Raw genomic sequence first — 12582 nt, 5'->3', positions numbered from 1 at the left:
CTTTGCTTTAAAAAAAAAATGTAAAGAATGTCAAACCAACTGGTAAGTAATGAAGATATTGTGAAAGTAGAAGGTAATCAAAAGTAAGTTGGGCAAGGAGCTTGTGCTTATCCTCAGGGGAGGTGGATAAGGCTACAAAGGAGTTTGGCAGAACTGATAAACACAGAAGATGCTGGTATAGCTATTTCAAGTGGATTCTGGGAAACATTAAACTATACACTGATTTTGAGCTTGAGGACATAAGTACACACTGTTGATAAGACTAGGTAGAGATGAAACCCGAGAAGAGTTCCTACTCCTATCCCAGCCTAGAGACCTCTTCTACTCCACACCATCCACAGCCAATCCATCACACCAAGCACTGTCCCATCCATGCTCATCTGTCCCCTCTCCAGGTGACCCAATGCACTGTCATCTTTTCCTTGTCTTCTTGCATCTGCTATTAAGTCCTTCCAAAACATTCTCCACTCAGCAGCCTGAGTAATGTATATTATATCCACTTTTAAACCCCACCAAAAGGAGTACACTTCCCATTAGTAAGTTTTTTTTTTTAAGCCAAACTCCTTAACATGGTCCAATCACAGTCAAAAATGAAGTGGCCCCAGCATGTATCTTTAGCTTCAGATTGCATCTTACATCTCCTCCAGACAACCTGGCCCTCAACTACCACAGGACCTTAGCACCTGCTGTTCCTCTTTTAAAATGCCAACTTGGTGCTCTAAATCCCATTTTTCTAGTTAAATCTCTTTTGTTCTTTAAATTACAGCTAAAACTTCACTTTCTCAAAGAAGGCTTTCCTGATCTCTGCTTCCACCAACATAGATTTCTTTATGCTATGCTTTACAGAAATATGCTTGATTTCTCTGGTGCATTTATCACACTGTGTTATATAGTGCATTTTATCCATTATAACTATATGTTAATTAATATGATTATGTACTTGCTATATACCTTTCCTACTTGGTTGTATCCTACAAGAAAGGCCCATGTCTGTTTTTCTGTATCACTGTATGCTAAACACTTGGCCCCTACTCAACATAAATGCACTGAATGAGAGAATCAATAAGATTTTAAGGGATCTGCTCAAGAACATGCTATGGTTCCTATTATTACAGAGTCAAATCTAAACTCTTCAGCTAAATTTTCAAGTACCTCCCAAACCACACTGTTTTACAGCTGAAAAAACAAACATTTAGCAGAGAAAAGTGTGATGGTTCATTCTATGTGTTAACTTGACCAGGCCATGGAATACCAGATTATCTGGTTAAACATTATTTCTGGATGTGTTCGTGAAGCACTTCTAGAAAAGACTGGCATTTCATTTTTTTTTAAGGTTTTATTTATTTATTCATGAGAGACGCAGAGAGAGAGGCAGAGACACAGGCAGAAGGAGAAGCAGGCTCCTCACAGGGAGCCAGATGTGGGACTCCAACCCGGATCCCGGGATCACACCCTGAGCCGAAGGCAGCCCCTCAACCGCTGAGCCACCCAGGGGCCCCAAAACTGGCATTTCAATTGGTAAACCGAATAAAGCAGATGCCCTCTGCAGTGTGAGTGGATATCATCCGATTGGTTGAGAGCCTGAATAGAACAAAAAGGCAGAGGAAGGCCTGATAGACTGCCTGACTCATTGAGCTAGAATAATGACCTTCTCCCACCTTCGGGGCTCCTGGTTCCCAAGCCTTCAGACCTCCAACTGGAATCTACGCCATCGGCCCTCCAGCTCTCCAGTCTTCAAACCACACCACCAGCTTTCCTGAATCCCCAGTTTGCAGATGACAGATCATGGGACTTCTCAGCCTCCATAATCAAATGAGCCAATACTTTATAATAATTAATGTCTTCCTAGATAGATAGAGATAAAGACAGAGACAGAGAGAGAGACATCCTAGTAGTTCTGTTTCTACGTAGAACTTTGAGTGGGCAGAGAAGGTAGGGTGTCTCCCTCAGAAACAAGAAGTAAATTAAACAAGTCCATGAAGCCCCATTCACACTGCATTCTGGGGACATGGTGATCAAGCATGGGATGGATGAGACTGGTACCGCTTTCAGATGTGCAATTGCCTTCACACCTGCAGAGACTTCTCTGAGCTATGGAGCTGAGCTTCCATATCCAATTCCAGCCCCTCATCTGTTTGCCTGGTGGCATCTTAGTCCTCTGTCCCTTCCAAATCGGATTCCCTTCTTCTTCCTCCAACAAATCCCAAGCCTATAATTCCTTATAGAACCAATTCAACACCAACCTCCTCCACAACACACAGCCCAAACACTCTACTGTAGTTATTGCATTATATGGCCAGAAGACAACTTAGCACTTCTTTAAAATGTTTCATGTGTTCAATCGATATTTAGTGACTATCAGACAGATTCCAGGTCCTGTATTAGATTCTGAATGATTAAGTTAAATAAAAACAGGCCTCCTTGTACAGTTGAGCAGTTTTCACACTGCAAAAAGACAGCTGGCCAAGAGAATAGGAAGAGGAGGCTGAAATCCAAAATATTTCACAAAGTCCTATGGAGCTTGTCCCTGCCAGGAAAACCAGAAAGCTTTCCCTTTGTAGGCTCACCTAGAGGGAGCACCTTTTACTAATTCACTTAAACATATCCTATAGGCTGCTATGCCTGGAAAGACAGACAAGCTTGTGCTGGGTGGAGTCTACAGTTACTTATGTTCAAAATTCCAAGCCTGCTACTTCTCTCATATTCTTCATTCAGTCTAAAGCATTTCTTCTGCACTTGGCTCTGCATTCTATAGCACTGACACAAAGATGAGCCAAGCGTGGTCCGTGACCTCAAGAAGGCCACAGTGATATGACATTCATAGTGATGTGACACTCACAGAGGATTCTCAGTGTACACAGGCTGGTTCCCACTTAGGAACTGAAGACAAAATCATCAACCAATGAAAAAGGCTCTTCCCGGTGTGACCACAGGCCTGTGTAACTTCTCTGGGCCTCAGTTTCTTCATCTGTAAAGTGGAGCACTATCTGGAGAGTCAGTAGAATTAAAGAGTGAAGATTAACCCTGAATTTGAGTGCAGCCACAGTGGGATTCTTGCTTGCTGTGAAACCCTGTGCTTATTACTAAACCTCTTAAAGCCTCTGTGTCCTTGCGGGAAAAATGGAGGTAATAATACTCCCTAGTAGTACTGTTATTAGTACCTAATAATATTACCAATACTACTATTGGTATGTGACTTAATTGAGACACTTAGCTATGAGATTGGCATGCAGCAAAACACTCAGTAAATGTTCACTGTGATTTCCATTGTTCCTGCTCTTGCATTCTGAGATTCTGCTTTACTCTTATTAAATCCCTGCCTTGGGATCCCTGGGTGGCTCAGTGGTTTAGCGCCTGCCTTTGGCCCAGGGCGCGATCCTGGAGACCCAGGATTGAATCCCACGTCGGGCTCCCGGTGCATGGAGCCTGCTTCTCCCTCTGCCTGTGTCTCTGCCTCTCTCTCTCTCTCTCTCTGTGTGTGACTATCATAAATAAACAAATAAAAGAAAAAAAGAAAAAAAAATAAATCCCTGCCTTCAGTTTTAGGGATTCCTAACCATTCAAGGTTTCACATGATCTTTTTCTTCCTCAATTTTTCTCAGCATTGTCTAACTAGATAACATAGCTGGAAGAGGTTTTTTTTGTTTTTGTTTTTGTTTTTTTAGATTCATTAAGTAACAACTTAGAAGTTTAGAAGTTTCATGAAAATTACTACAATCAGCATCGTGGTAAGGATGAAGTTTTCTACCCTACACACAAACAATATCTCAAGGCCAAGGAAAAACAAAAGGACTATTTTTGCTATATCTTGGCTTTTGAAGTAGGCTTAGAGAGGTTGCCTTCTTTCTCTCCCTCATCTGAGGTTTAGAGGGCCTCCTTGCAATCATCACTTTAATGCTGCAGCCATCACTTTAATGCTGCAGCCATCACTTTAATACTTCACGGCTTTATCTCCCTGGGTTTGGATGTTTAAGCAGCTTAATACCTCTAAAGATCACCAGATAAGCAGCATTGTCAAAAAGTTAGGAGTGCCCTAGATTAAAAATATGAATATTTGGGTCACAATTTACTACATATGATAAGCAACTTAGAGTGTGAAATGTGCACATGTATGGGTATGTGCACTTATGTGCATGTGCATATGTACGTGTGTGTGTGTCCCAATACTACTTTCTGCTAGGATGATGTCCATCCTCACTGCTCTCCACAGCCTAGTCTTGCCTATCAGAATTCTGGTCACCTTTCACCAAAAGTATCTATTTAGCCGGCTGTCTTCCCCACTAGGCGATGAGCATCCTGAGGGCAGGGCTTGCTTGTCATCCCCCATCACCAAGCACATAATAAAAAAGCTCAATAAGTTATTGAGATATGAATAAGCCATGCAATCCCACCATAGAAACTCCAGGGTGCCACAGTAAATGCTACTTCTTTAATAGTCTAGAATCAAAGCTGTCATAAAAGTAACAGCATTCTTTCGTCTCTCCTTTTCCCCTGCTTCCATTAAAAAAAAAAAAAAAATCACAGGAAATATAGAATTAGGACTGGAAACCATTCCCCACCATTTTCTCCCCACCTCCCACTCTCCTGTTATACCATGAGTATCTGGTATCCCTTCAAGGAGGTCTCTGGAGACCTAGTAATACTATATATATGGTTAGGCTCTTTGGAAATACGATGGAGTGAATTAAGGCAGAGATTTCAGTTTCTAACTATAAGTGTCTTGACATATTTTCCTTACAGACAAATGCCTGGAAATATAATAAACTATATTTTAATATTTATTTATCTCAAATACAGTATTTTTTTCAACAGACAAATGCGAAGTTTTGAGTCCAGAAAAAAACAGGTTTAAATCACCATCCCAGCAAGCAGGTTTTAAAATAGTACACACAAGTGATCATTTCAAAGCAGTTTAATGCACTTAGCCAACAGGCATTAACAGTCTTTTCAGAATAACCTAACACCTTAAGCTTATTTTCTAGTCTTGGTTCAGATGAATTTTAACCTTTCTTAAAAAAAAAAAAAAACCTGACAGTACAGGGCACCCACTGATCTCTGTAATTTCAGTACATCCTGCATTTGCATTTCGAAGTTCTTTTACGATGACCAGAAAAAACAATCCCCGAACCTTCTTTCATGTGCAGGTTTTAAGACAATGGTGCACAGAGCATTGGGAGAAGCATGGCTCTCCAGCTCCAGCCAGTTGGTGTGGAAAAGCAAGACGCTGTGACTCAGCAAGTTCCCTTCACCAATGAGGGTGGGAGAAAAAGAACAGGAGACTTGACAGGGAGTCAATAACACATTATTTAGCCTGATTTTATTTTTAATGTGGTAGCTTAAAAACAGAAGCAAACAGTCCATCTATTGGGAATCAGAGACTCTGGGACCAATGAGAGAACCTTGCCATTCACATCTCATCTACACCGGAGCTGTTGGGAGAGGATACAGGCTCAGGAAAAAAGAAAGATTTATCCAAAGCCATAGGCTCATGTTTAGAGAGAAGAGTTATGGGAAACCCACCCCTAAAATACACCAAGCCTGTGGACCTGTGACATCACATGAAGCACCATGTTGGGAAGGGAAGGGTCGCTACCAGATACCATCCCAATCTTGCCAATTTACCTCCATGGTCCCACTTAGTGTTCAAGATGTCCCTGATGTTGATGTAGTGTTGTTCTCAATCTGCCACTTTGGAAACTGAGTCTCTGAGACTCACGTTACATGTCCTGGATAGGGTAGGATTTCAACTCTGTCTTCTTTCTCCCCACTCTGCCTTTTCACTTGACTCACTGTCACATCACTATGGGGTCCTGGTGCCAGGCTGGCTACCATGTAAGGAGGTTTTTCCCAGAAGGCATAGGCCATTACTTCCGGTTTCCCGTTTCTGGCAAAGCAGGAAAAAAAGTCAGGCTGGAGACCCTGGGGACCCATCCTCTAAAAATGACTGCTAAAAGTTTCATGAACCACATCATGGGCCTCACTGGTGGACAATTAAAGTGTCCCTGGGCAAGTTACATAACTCTGGCTTACGGTAATTTTGCATCTTTAAAAAAAAATGCCATGAAAATCCATCCTTTGCTTCAGACACACTAGGCTAAAAATAGCTCAGTCAGCCAGTAACTGTGTGTGATTTTTCCTTTGTGCATCTCCCCATTCACCGATTCCTTTCTCTCAGCAGACAAATATGCTCCAAGACAGACGGCTTGTTCCTCTCCACAAAGTGACCAGAGTGATCTTGCCCAAAAGCAGATCAAATTGTTACACACACACACACACACACACACACACACACACACACCCCACCCAGGCAAAAAACTATCTTTTATCAATTCCCTTTGTCCAGTACAGTAGATGCTAATATTGATTTAATCCCTACTATGTCTGAGGTGCTGGTCTAAGGGCTTACAAACCTTACCTCATTAAATTCCTCAAAACAATCGTGTGAGAGGGGAACTACTTTTGTATCATTTTCCAAATGAGGAAACCAAAGCACAGAGAAACTAACCAATCACATCAGGGCCCTGTTTGTAGTCACCATGGTAAGTCCAATAGATAGTCTCTGAAAGATGAAGACCAAAGGTCCTGGAGTGGCATACCAAAACCTTCATCATCTGTTTCCCCCCTTCCTCTCCAGGCTTATCTCCTACCTTCGCCAACCCCACCTGCATATAATGAACAGACTCCCCAGACCATAAGCCCCAGTCATTCTAAAATCCTCACCTTCATCAAACAGACACATTTCAAGGCTCAGTGTCTTTGCATGTGCCATTCCTTCTGCCAAAAACCACCTTCCCATCATCCTTCTCAGACTGGCAGACCCCACACTCATCCCTCAACACCCTCCTTCCCATAAATCCTTACTGTGCTCTCACTAGCTCCTTCACCACGGGGATGACACCCTCTTCATCTCTAGACCAGTAAGACCACATAAGGTAGATGCTCAATATCCACGGAACAAACAAGCCATGATAACAGTGGTTAACACTTCTAGGGGACAGGCACTATGCTAACTACTTTATAAGAATGATCTCATTCAGTCCTCATAAAAACCCAAAGACTTCGTTTCTATCATCACTCCTACATTACCCAAGAAGGCAACTGAGACAAGAAGGGGTAAATTAATTCACTCAAGGTCATACAAATAGTAAGAAAAATAAATCTGCATGACTCCAGAAGTTAATCATTTAATGCTAGTGCTGTAGTAGGGGACAATACTGCACACCACAACATTTTCATAGAAGCATATGTGTATGAAGCTTATCTATAAAATGCATATTACCCATATTAAAACAGTGAGAACTCAGAATCTAGTTACAAAATGTCTGCCTCTGTGAAATGTGCCTTTAAAAAAAAAAAAGACCACTATTGGAACAGAGAATGTAAATTATCACGAAGGATACAAACATGAATAAGATAGTACCTGACCCCAAGGATCTCTTCGATCCAATGGAGAAAATAAGATAACATTGCATACAACTCATGACATAGCTCACTTTTTGAGATTTCACTTTTCTCCTTGAATCGAATATATGTCCTTCAAACAGTGTCATAAATTAACTTGCTATAGCTCAACCTACTGGTTCTAGATCAACACTAACTCTTAACATTAATTCAAGCTCCTTCTTCCCAGTATAAATTGTGCAAAAAATCTTTTGATTTATGGACCTTGCACAAGGTTGCATGCCAGCTGCCTCTTGACTCAGAAATAATACAAGAGAAAGAAAAACAAGGGGGGAAAAACATCTGTCCTCAAATGGGAGGGGAAATCCTTAAAAGGAGACAGGGAACCCTCGGTGAAGATTTCTGCCTAGTATTAGATGCTAACAGTAATCATAATAGTCACCATAGCTAAATCCTTAGTACCAGCATCCCATCTTACTGGGAGATTAGCTTGATTATTAAAAATACTAATTCTTTGAGTTTAAATCATGGTACAAAGGAGCCAGATAATTTTTAAAATATTTATATGGTATTAATTTTTAAAACATAAGCATAAGTATAAAGAATTCAGACAACTCAAAATATATTTTTAAAAGGCTTAAGAGCATGGTGAAACACTCATAATTTTAGTTAAAAGAGCTACATTCAAAAGAGTGTTCAGAATGCTCCCAGACATGAAAAAGTTGACGTATATACTTGTGTATATTACATTTATACACTAATATGTTAAAAGCAATTTTTTGCATAGTAGAATTAGAGAAAATTTGTATTTACTTCTTTGCACATTGTTGTATTTTATAAATACTCCATATTGATGATGTATCATGTTTTTAAAATCAGAAAATTTAAATATATATTATAAAGCACACACAATTTAATTTTAAATAAATTGGCAAAGAAAGCAATCACACATTCTAAAACAAGGTAGGTTAGTGTTGTGTTTTTCAATATCAGTAGCATGATACTAAAGACTGATACTATTTTAGGGCAACCAGAAAACTGGAAAAGGAGAAAATGGTTTGAAACAGACATTTTTGCAAGATTGAAGAACAAATTAGTGGTTGGTAAGAGTGTTTAATTTGGCCAATCCCTGGTTATTACCAGGCAACAAGTGTTATGATTTACAAAACCTGAGACCATTTAGCAGCACTTCAAGGTCCAGATAAGTCCCACCTGTGTCTGGTTTCTGAACTTCCAAAATCAGAAGCTTGGACTTGATGACCTCTCGTGTCTATTCCAGCTCTGAAATTCTAGGATTCAGTCAATTTGAGAATGGTAGGCTCCATTAAATATTCTCCATCAAAACCTTTCAAAGGTAGGAGATATGTACCAACTGCCTAATTTCAATTTCAAGCAAGAAATTTTAACCAATTGCAGCATAATCATGACTAAAATTAGAAGGTATAAGAAGACTTGTGAAAAAAAAAAAAGAAGACTTGTGTATGTGTGTACCATCGAATGAATGGTTCGCCTTGTTGACTAGCTTTTGCTTGTCAACATAATTTTCAGTCTCAAGATAAAATCTTCATGAGTCCTTAGAAATGACCCATATTGGGGAGCAAAATTTAACAAGCACTACCCTCTCCAAAAAAGAAAAAAAATATATATATATATACACATATACACACACACACACATATATATATGCAAACTATTTAATGTTTGAGTGACGCAAGATACTTGACTAGAAAGACTGATAAAAAAATTATTAACGTGGAACTCTAAATAAAAATCACCAATGACCTGGTCAAAGAGATGAAGTGTAGGAAGGTATGTGTAATTTAAAGAATTCAATAATGAAAAATCAAGGAAGCCCTACACTGAAATTAATGGGACAAATGAGCACACTAACACCCAGGTGCATCTCTAAGGAAAGCGGAAGGAGGCAGCTTTCCTACCCATCAACGTGATCCCTCTGGCCAGCACGATACCGCATGGCACCATTCAGGGCACCACCACTTCCACGCGAGTGCAGTTTCACTGTGTTAAGGAGTAAGCCACAAGGTGTCACAGTGGATCAATTGGCAGGGCTGTTAGCAGTCCAGACACGCAGGTGGTGCTTCAGGCTTCCTTCCGACCAGTGCTGACACAGCTCCCTTGAAGAAGTCTGTGCAGAGCCACATATTGAGAAGTGCGCCTCTTTAGACGAAATGGCCAGTCAAGGACAGCAGGTGTGTGCTCCTCGGCCCTCCCTGGGGCCCCCATTAGGTGGCCCTGCAAAGGTGCTGCTAGTACCAGAGAATATTTCGACGTTCTGTTCTCTCCGCTGACCTTAGCAGGAGCAAACCCTGAACACAGCTTTCTCCCAACAGAATGGAGTGCGTGTGTCCCACACATTGGTCAATTCTTAGTCCTTAACTATAGGTATATCTCAGAGATCATTATAACCTGGATGTACGGGGAGATCATGGCCACAAGAAGGTATAAGATTATTATGTCAGCACTACTATATAACAGTGAAAAATCCTGATGGCATTATCTTATATAAGAACATGGAATAGATAAGTCTTACAACATCATTACAAGTTTTGTCCATTAGATTGCAATGTGCTAGTACAAACTATGTAAAAAGTATTTGTAAAAAAAAATTTTTTTTAATTTGTAAAGATATTTTCAGGATACCAAGCAGCCTTACATTACTTATGCGACTTAATTTGCTGATAGGATAGAGAATAGGGGCCTCAAATCATCATCACCATCCTCATCTTAGTTCCCATTCATTGAGCACTTACTATACACAGAAATCCCCCCTTATCTGTGAAAAATGCATTCCAAGACCCCCAGTGGATGCCTGAAACCATGGAGAGTACCAAACCCTATATGTACTATGTTTTCTCCCATCATACACCCCTAGGATAAAGTGTAAGTTATAAATTGGGCACAGTAAGGGATTAACAACAATAACTAATAATAAAATAATTATAACAATACGCTATAACAAAAGTTAGGTGAATGAAGTCTCTCTCTTAAAATATCTGCTGTACTGCAGTCACCCTTCTTCCGGGGATATATAAGATGATAAAATGGCTATGTGATGAGGCAAGGTGAGGTGAATGACACTGGCATTGCTATGTAGCGTTAGCCTGCTATTGACCTTCTAACAATATAGCAGAAGGAGGATCATCTGCTCCTGGACTACGGTTGACTGCATGGAACCAAAACTAAGCAAAGCAAAACTGCAGTGGGAGAGTGGGGAGGTTACTGTACCAGGTTTTTTTTTTTTTAAGATCTTTTTGAATTTATTTGATAGAGTGAGAACACAAGCAAGGGGAGCAGCAGACAGAAGGAGAGAGAGAAGCAGGCTCCTGGTAGAGTAGGGAGCCCAGTGCAAGGCTCCATCCCAGGACCCTGGGATCACAACCTGAGCAGAAGGCAGACGCTTAACCAACTGAGCCACCCAGGCGCCCCTATACCAGGCATTTTACATCCATTAGCCATTCATCTCCCAAGCTAAAACTCAAGCCAAGAAAACAAACAGAAAAGTTAAGAAACTTCCCTAAGATCACAGAACAAGCAAGAGGCAAGCCAGGGTTTGGATCCAGATCTGACTTGTTATAGGTCATACTTCCGTTCAGATCTTTACGTTCCAGGGACGTCACTCTTTTTGCTCCAAAGGAAAAAAGCACTGGTGGAAATACTGTGCATATTTCCTACCTAGAAGGTGCACACATACACAAACACAATCCAACTGGGGAGAGCATCTCTGTCTCACACTACAGTTAGCAAACACAAATTTATTATAAACCACAACATCACGTACTAACATAAATTTCCATATTTTCTGTTGTGTAAATCACTTCAAATAGCTAATTAATGGCCCTGAAAGCCCTTTCCCAAAGTGCAAAGTGCTCCAGGAAATATAAGTTACACTCACGATTCATATCCTAATTCATGGCTGTGAGCCCCTTGGCATACCCAAAGAGAGAGAAGTGGTAGATATATCAAGTGAGAAAAAACACTAGGATAAGTGTAAATATTTTTAATCAGAAGTCAGGAGACTCCCAACAGATTCATAACACCCAGAAAGCAAAATTCTCAGGTCAACCCTTTCTTCTCATTCCAGCCTTCTTTTTTTTTTTTTTTTTTTTCCCCCTGCAAGTCTGGCTGAGCATTCTATCAGTGAGCACTCACCGGGCTATTAGGCTCACAGATTCTTTGGTGAGATTCAAGATCCAGTGTCCACACAGCTCATACTCCACAGGGAACAAGCAGATATTTAAGAAATAAACTAGAAGCAAGAAAATATCAGTTTGCTACCGTTTCTATGAAGAAAATTATCAGGAATTATCGGGACATGTGATAGAAAGTGAATGGGATTAAGGAAGGTCATTTTAATTGAGGTGATCCAGGAAAACTACTCTGTGAAGGGGACATTTAAGCTGGTCAGGAGAGGATCTCCTAAGTGCTGGGACTCTCACCCTTCATTGTCATTACCTTCTTTGGGATATTTAATTGATTACCTGCAAATAAAACCGACACCATGTCAAATTCTAATTCAAATTAGATCTTCTAATACTTGTATGGGTTATTATAGAGGAATCTGTATATCCATCCCACCGCTGAGGGCAAAGGTGTTGAAATATGGACAAGCTCGGAGAGTTATTAGATCCAAAGATGCTCCTTGTAGCTGGAGTCTGCAGAACATGTGGAAGGAGATAAGACTGGATCTCAGGAAGGAGCAGATCAATCCATTCTTACAGTTAAAGCAAGGAGCTTATTCTGGGCATAAGGGAACACTAAAAAGTGATGTGATCCAATTTATGCTTCAAAAATATCACTTTGAAAAAAAAAAATATATCACTTTGGCTGCTCATGGGGAATAGATTTTAAGATGAAGAGAGGGAACAGGGAGGGCAGTTAGGAAACCATCCTAACCCGGAAAAGAGAGGATGGGGTTGTGATGTCACCAGAACAGAGTAGCTCCCTCTTCTTCAGAGGGGTCTGTCAAAAATCTCTAACCCTGTGCCTTCTGTTTTTAGTTGGAAGACTAAAACTTCAAATTAGGTAAGTCAAAAGTGGTGGCAAAGTGAGGGCAAGTCAGGACCTCTAAAGGAGTGCAAGGGGCCTGTACCACACACATGCTTTGGAAGAGAACATTGAAGTGGGGAGTCAGAAGATGTGGCCCCCAGAGATGCCCAGGTA

The 12582-nt window shown here is 40.6% G+C and overlaps 1 protein-coding gene across 11 annotated transcripts in view; it reads right to left on the bottom strand.

Moving 5' to 3' along the window:
* LDB2 (LIM domain binding 2) overlaps positions 1 to 12582 on the bottom strand; it is a 375018-nt gene that overhangs the window by 354568 nt on the left and 7868 nt on the right. The gene's annotated exons all lie outside the window — the stretch shown is intronic.

Source organism: Canis lupus, chromosome 2 (assembly GCF_048164855.1).
Source record: "Canis lupus baileyi chromosome 2, mCanLup2.hap1, whole genome shotgun sequence".
Taxonomy (NCBI): Eukaryota; Metazoa; Chordata; class Mammalia; order Carnivora; family Canidae; genus Canis; species Canis lupus.
Note: the sequence above shows the minus strand (reverse complement) of the source record. Positions and strands in the feature narration are given on the sequence as shown.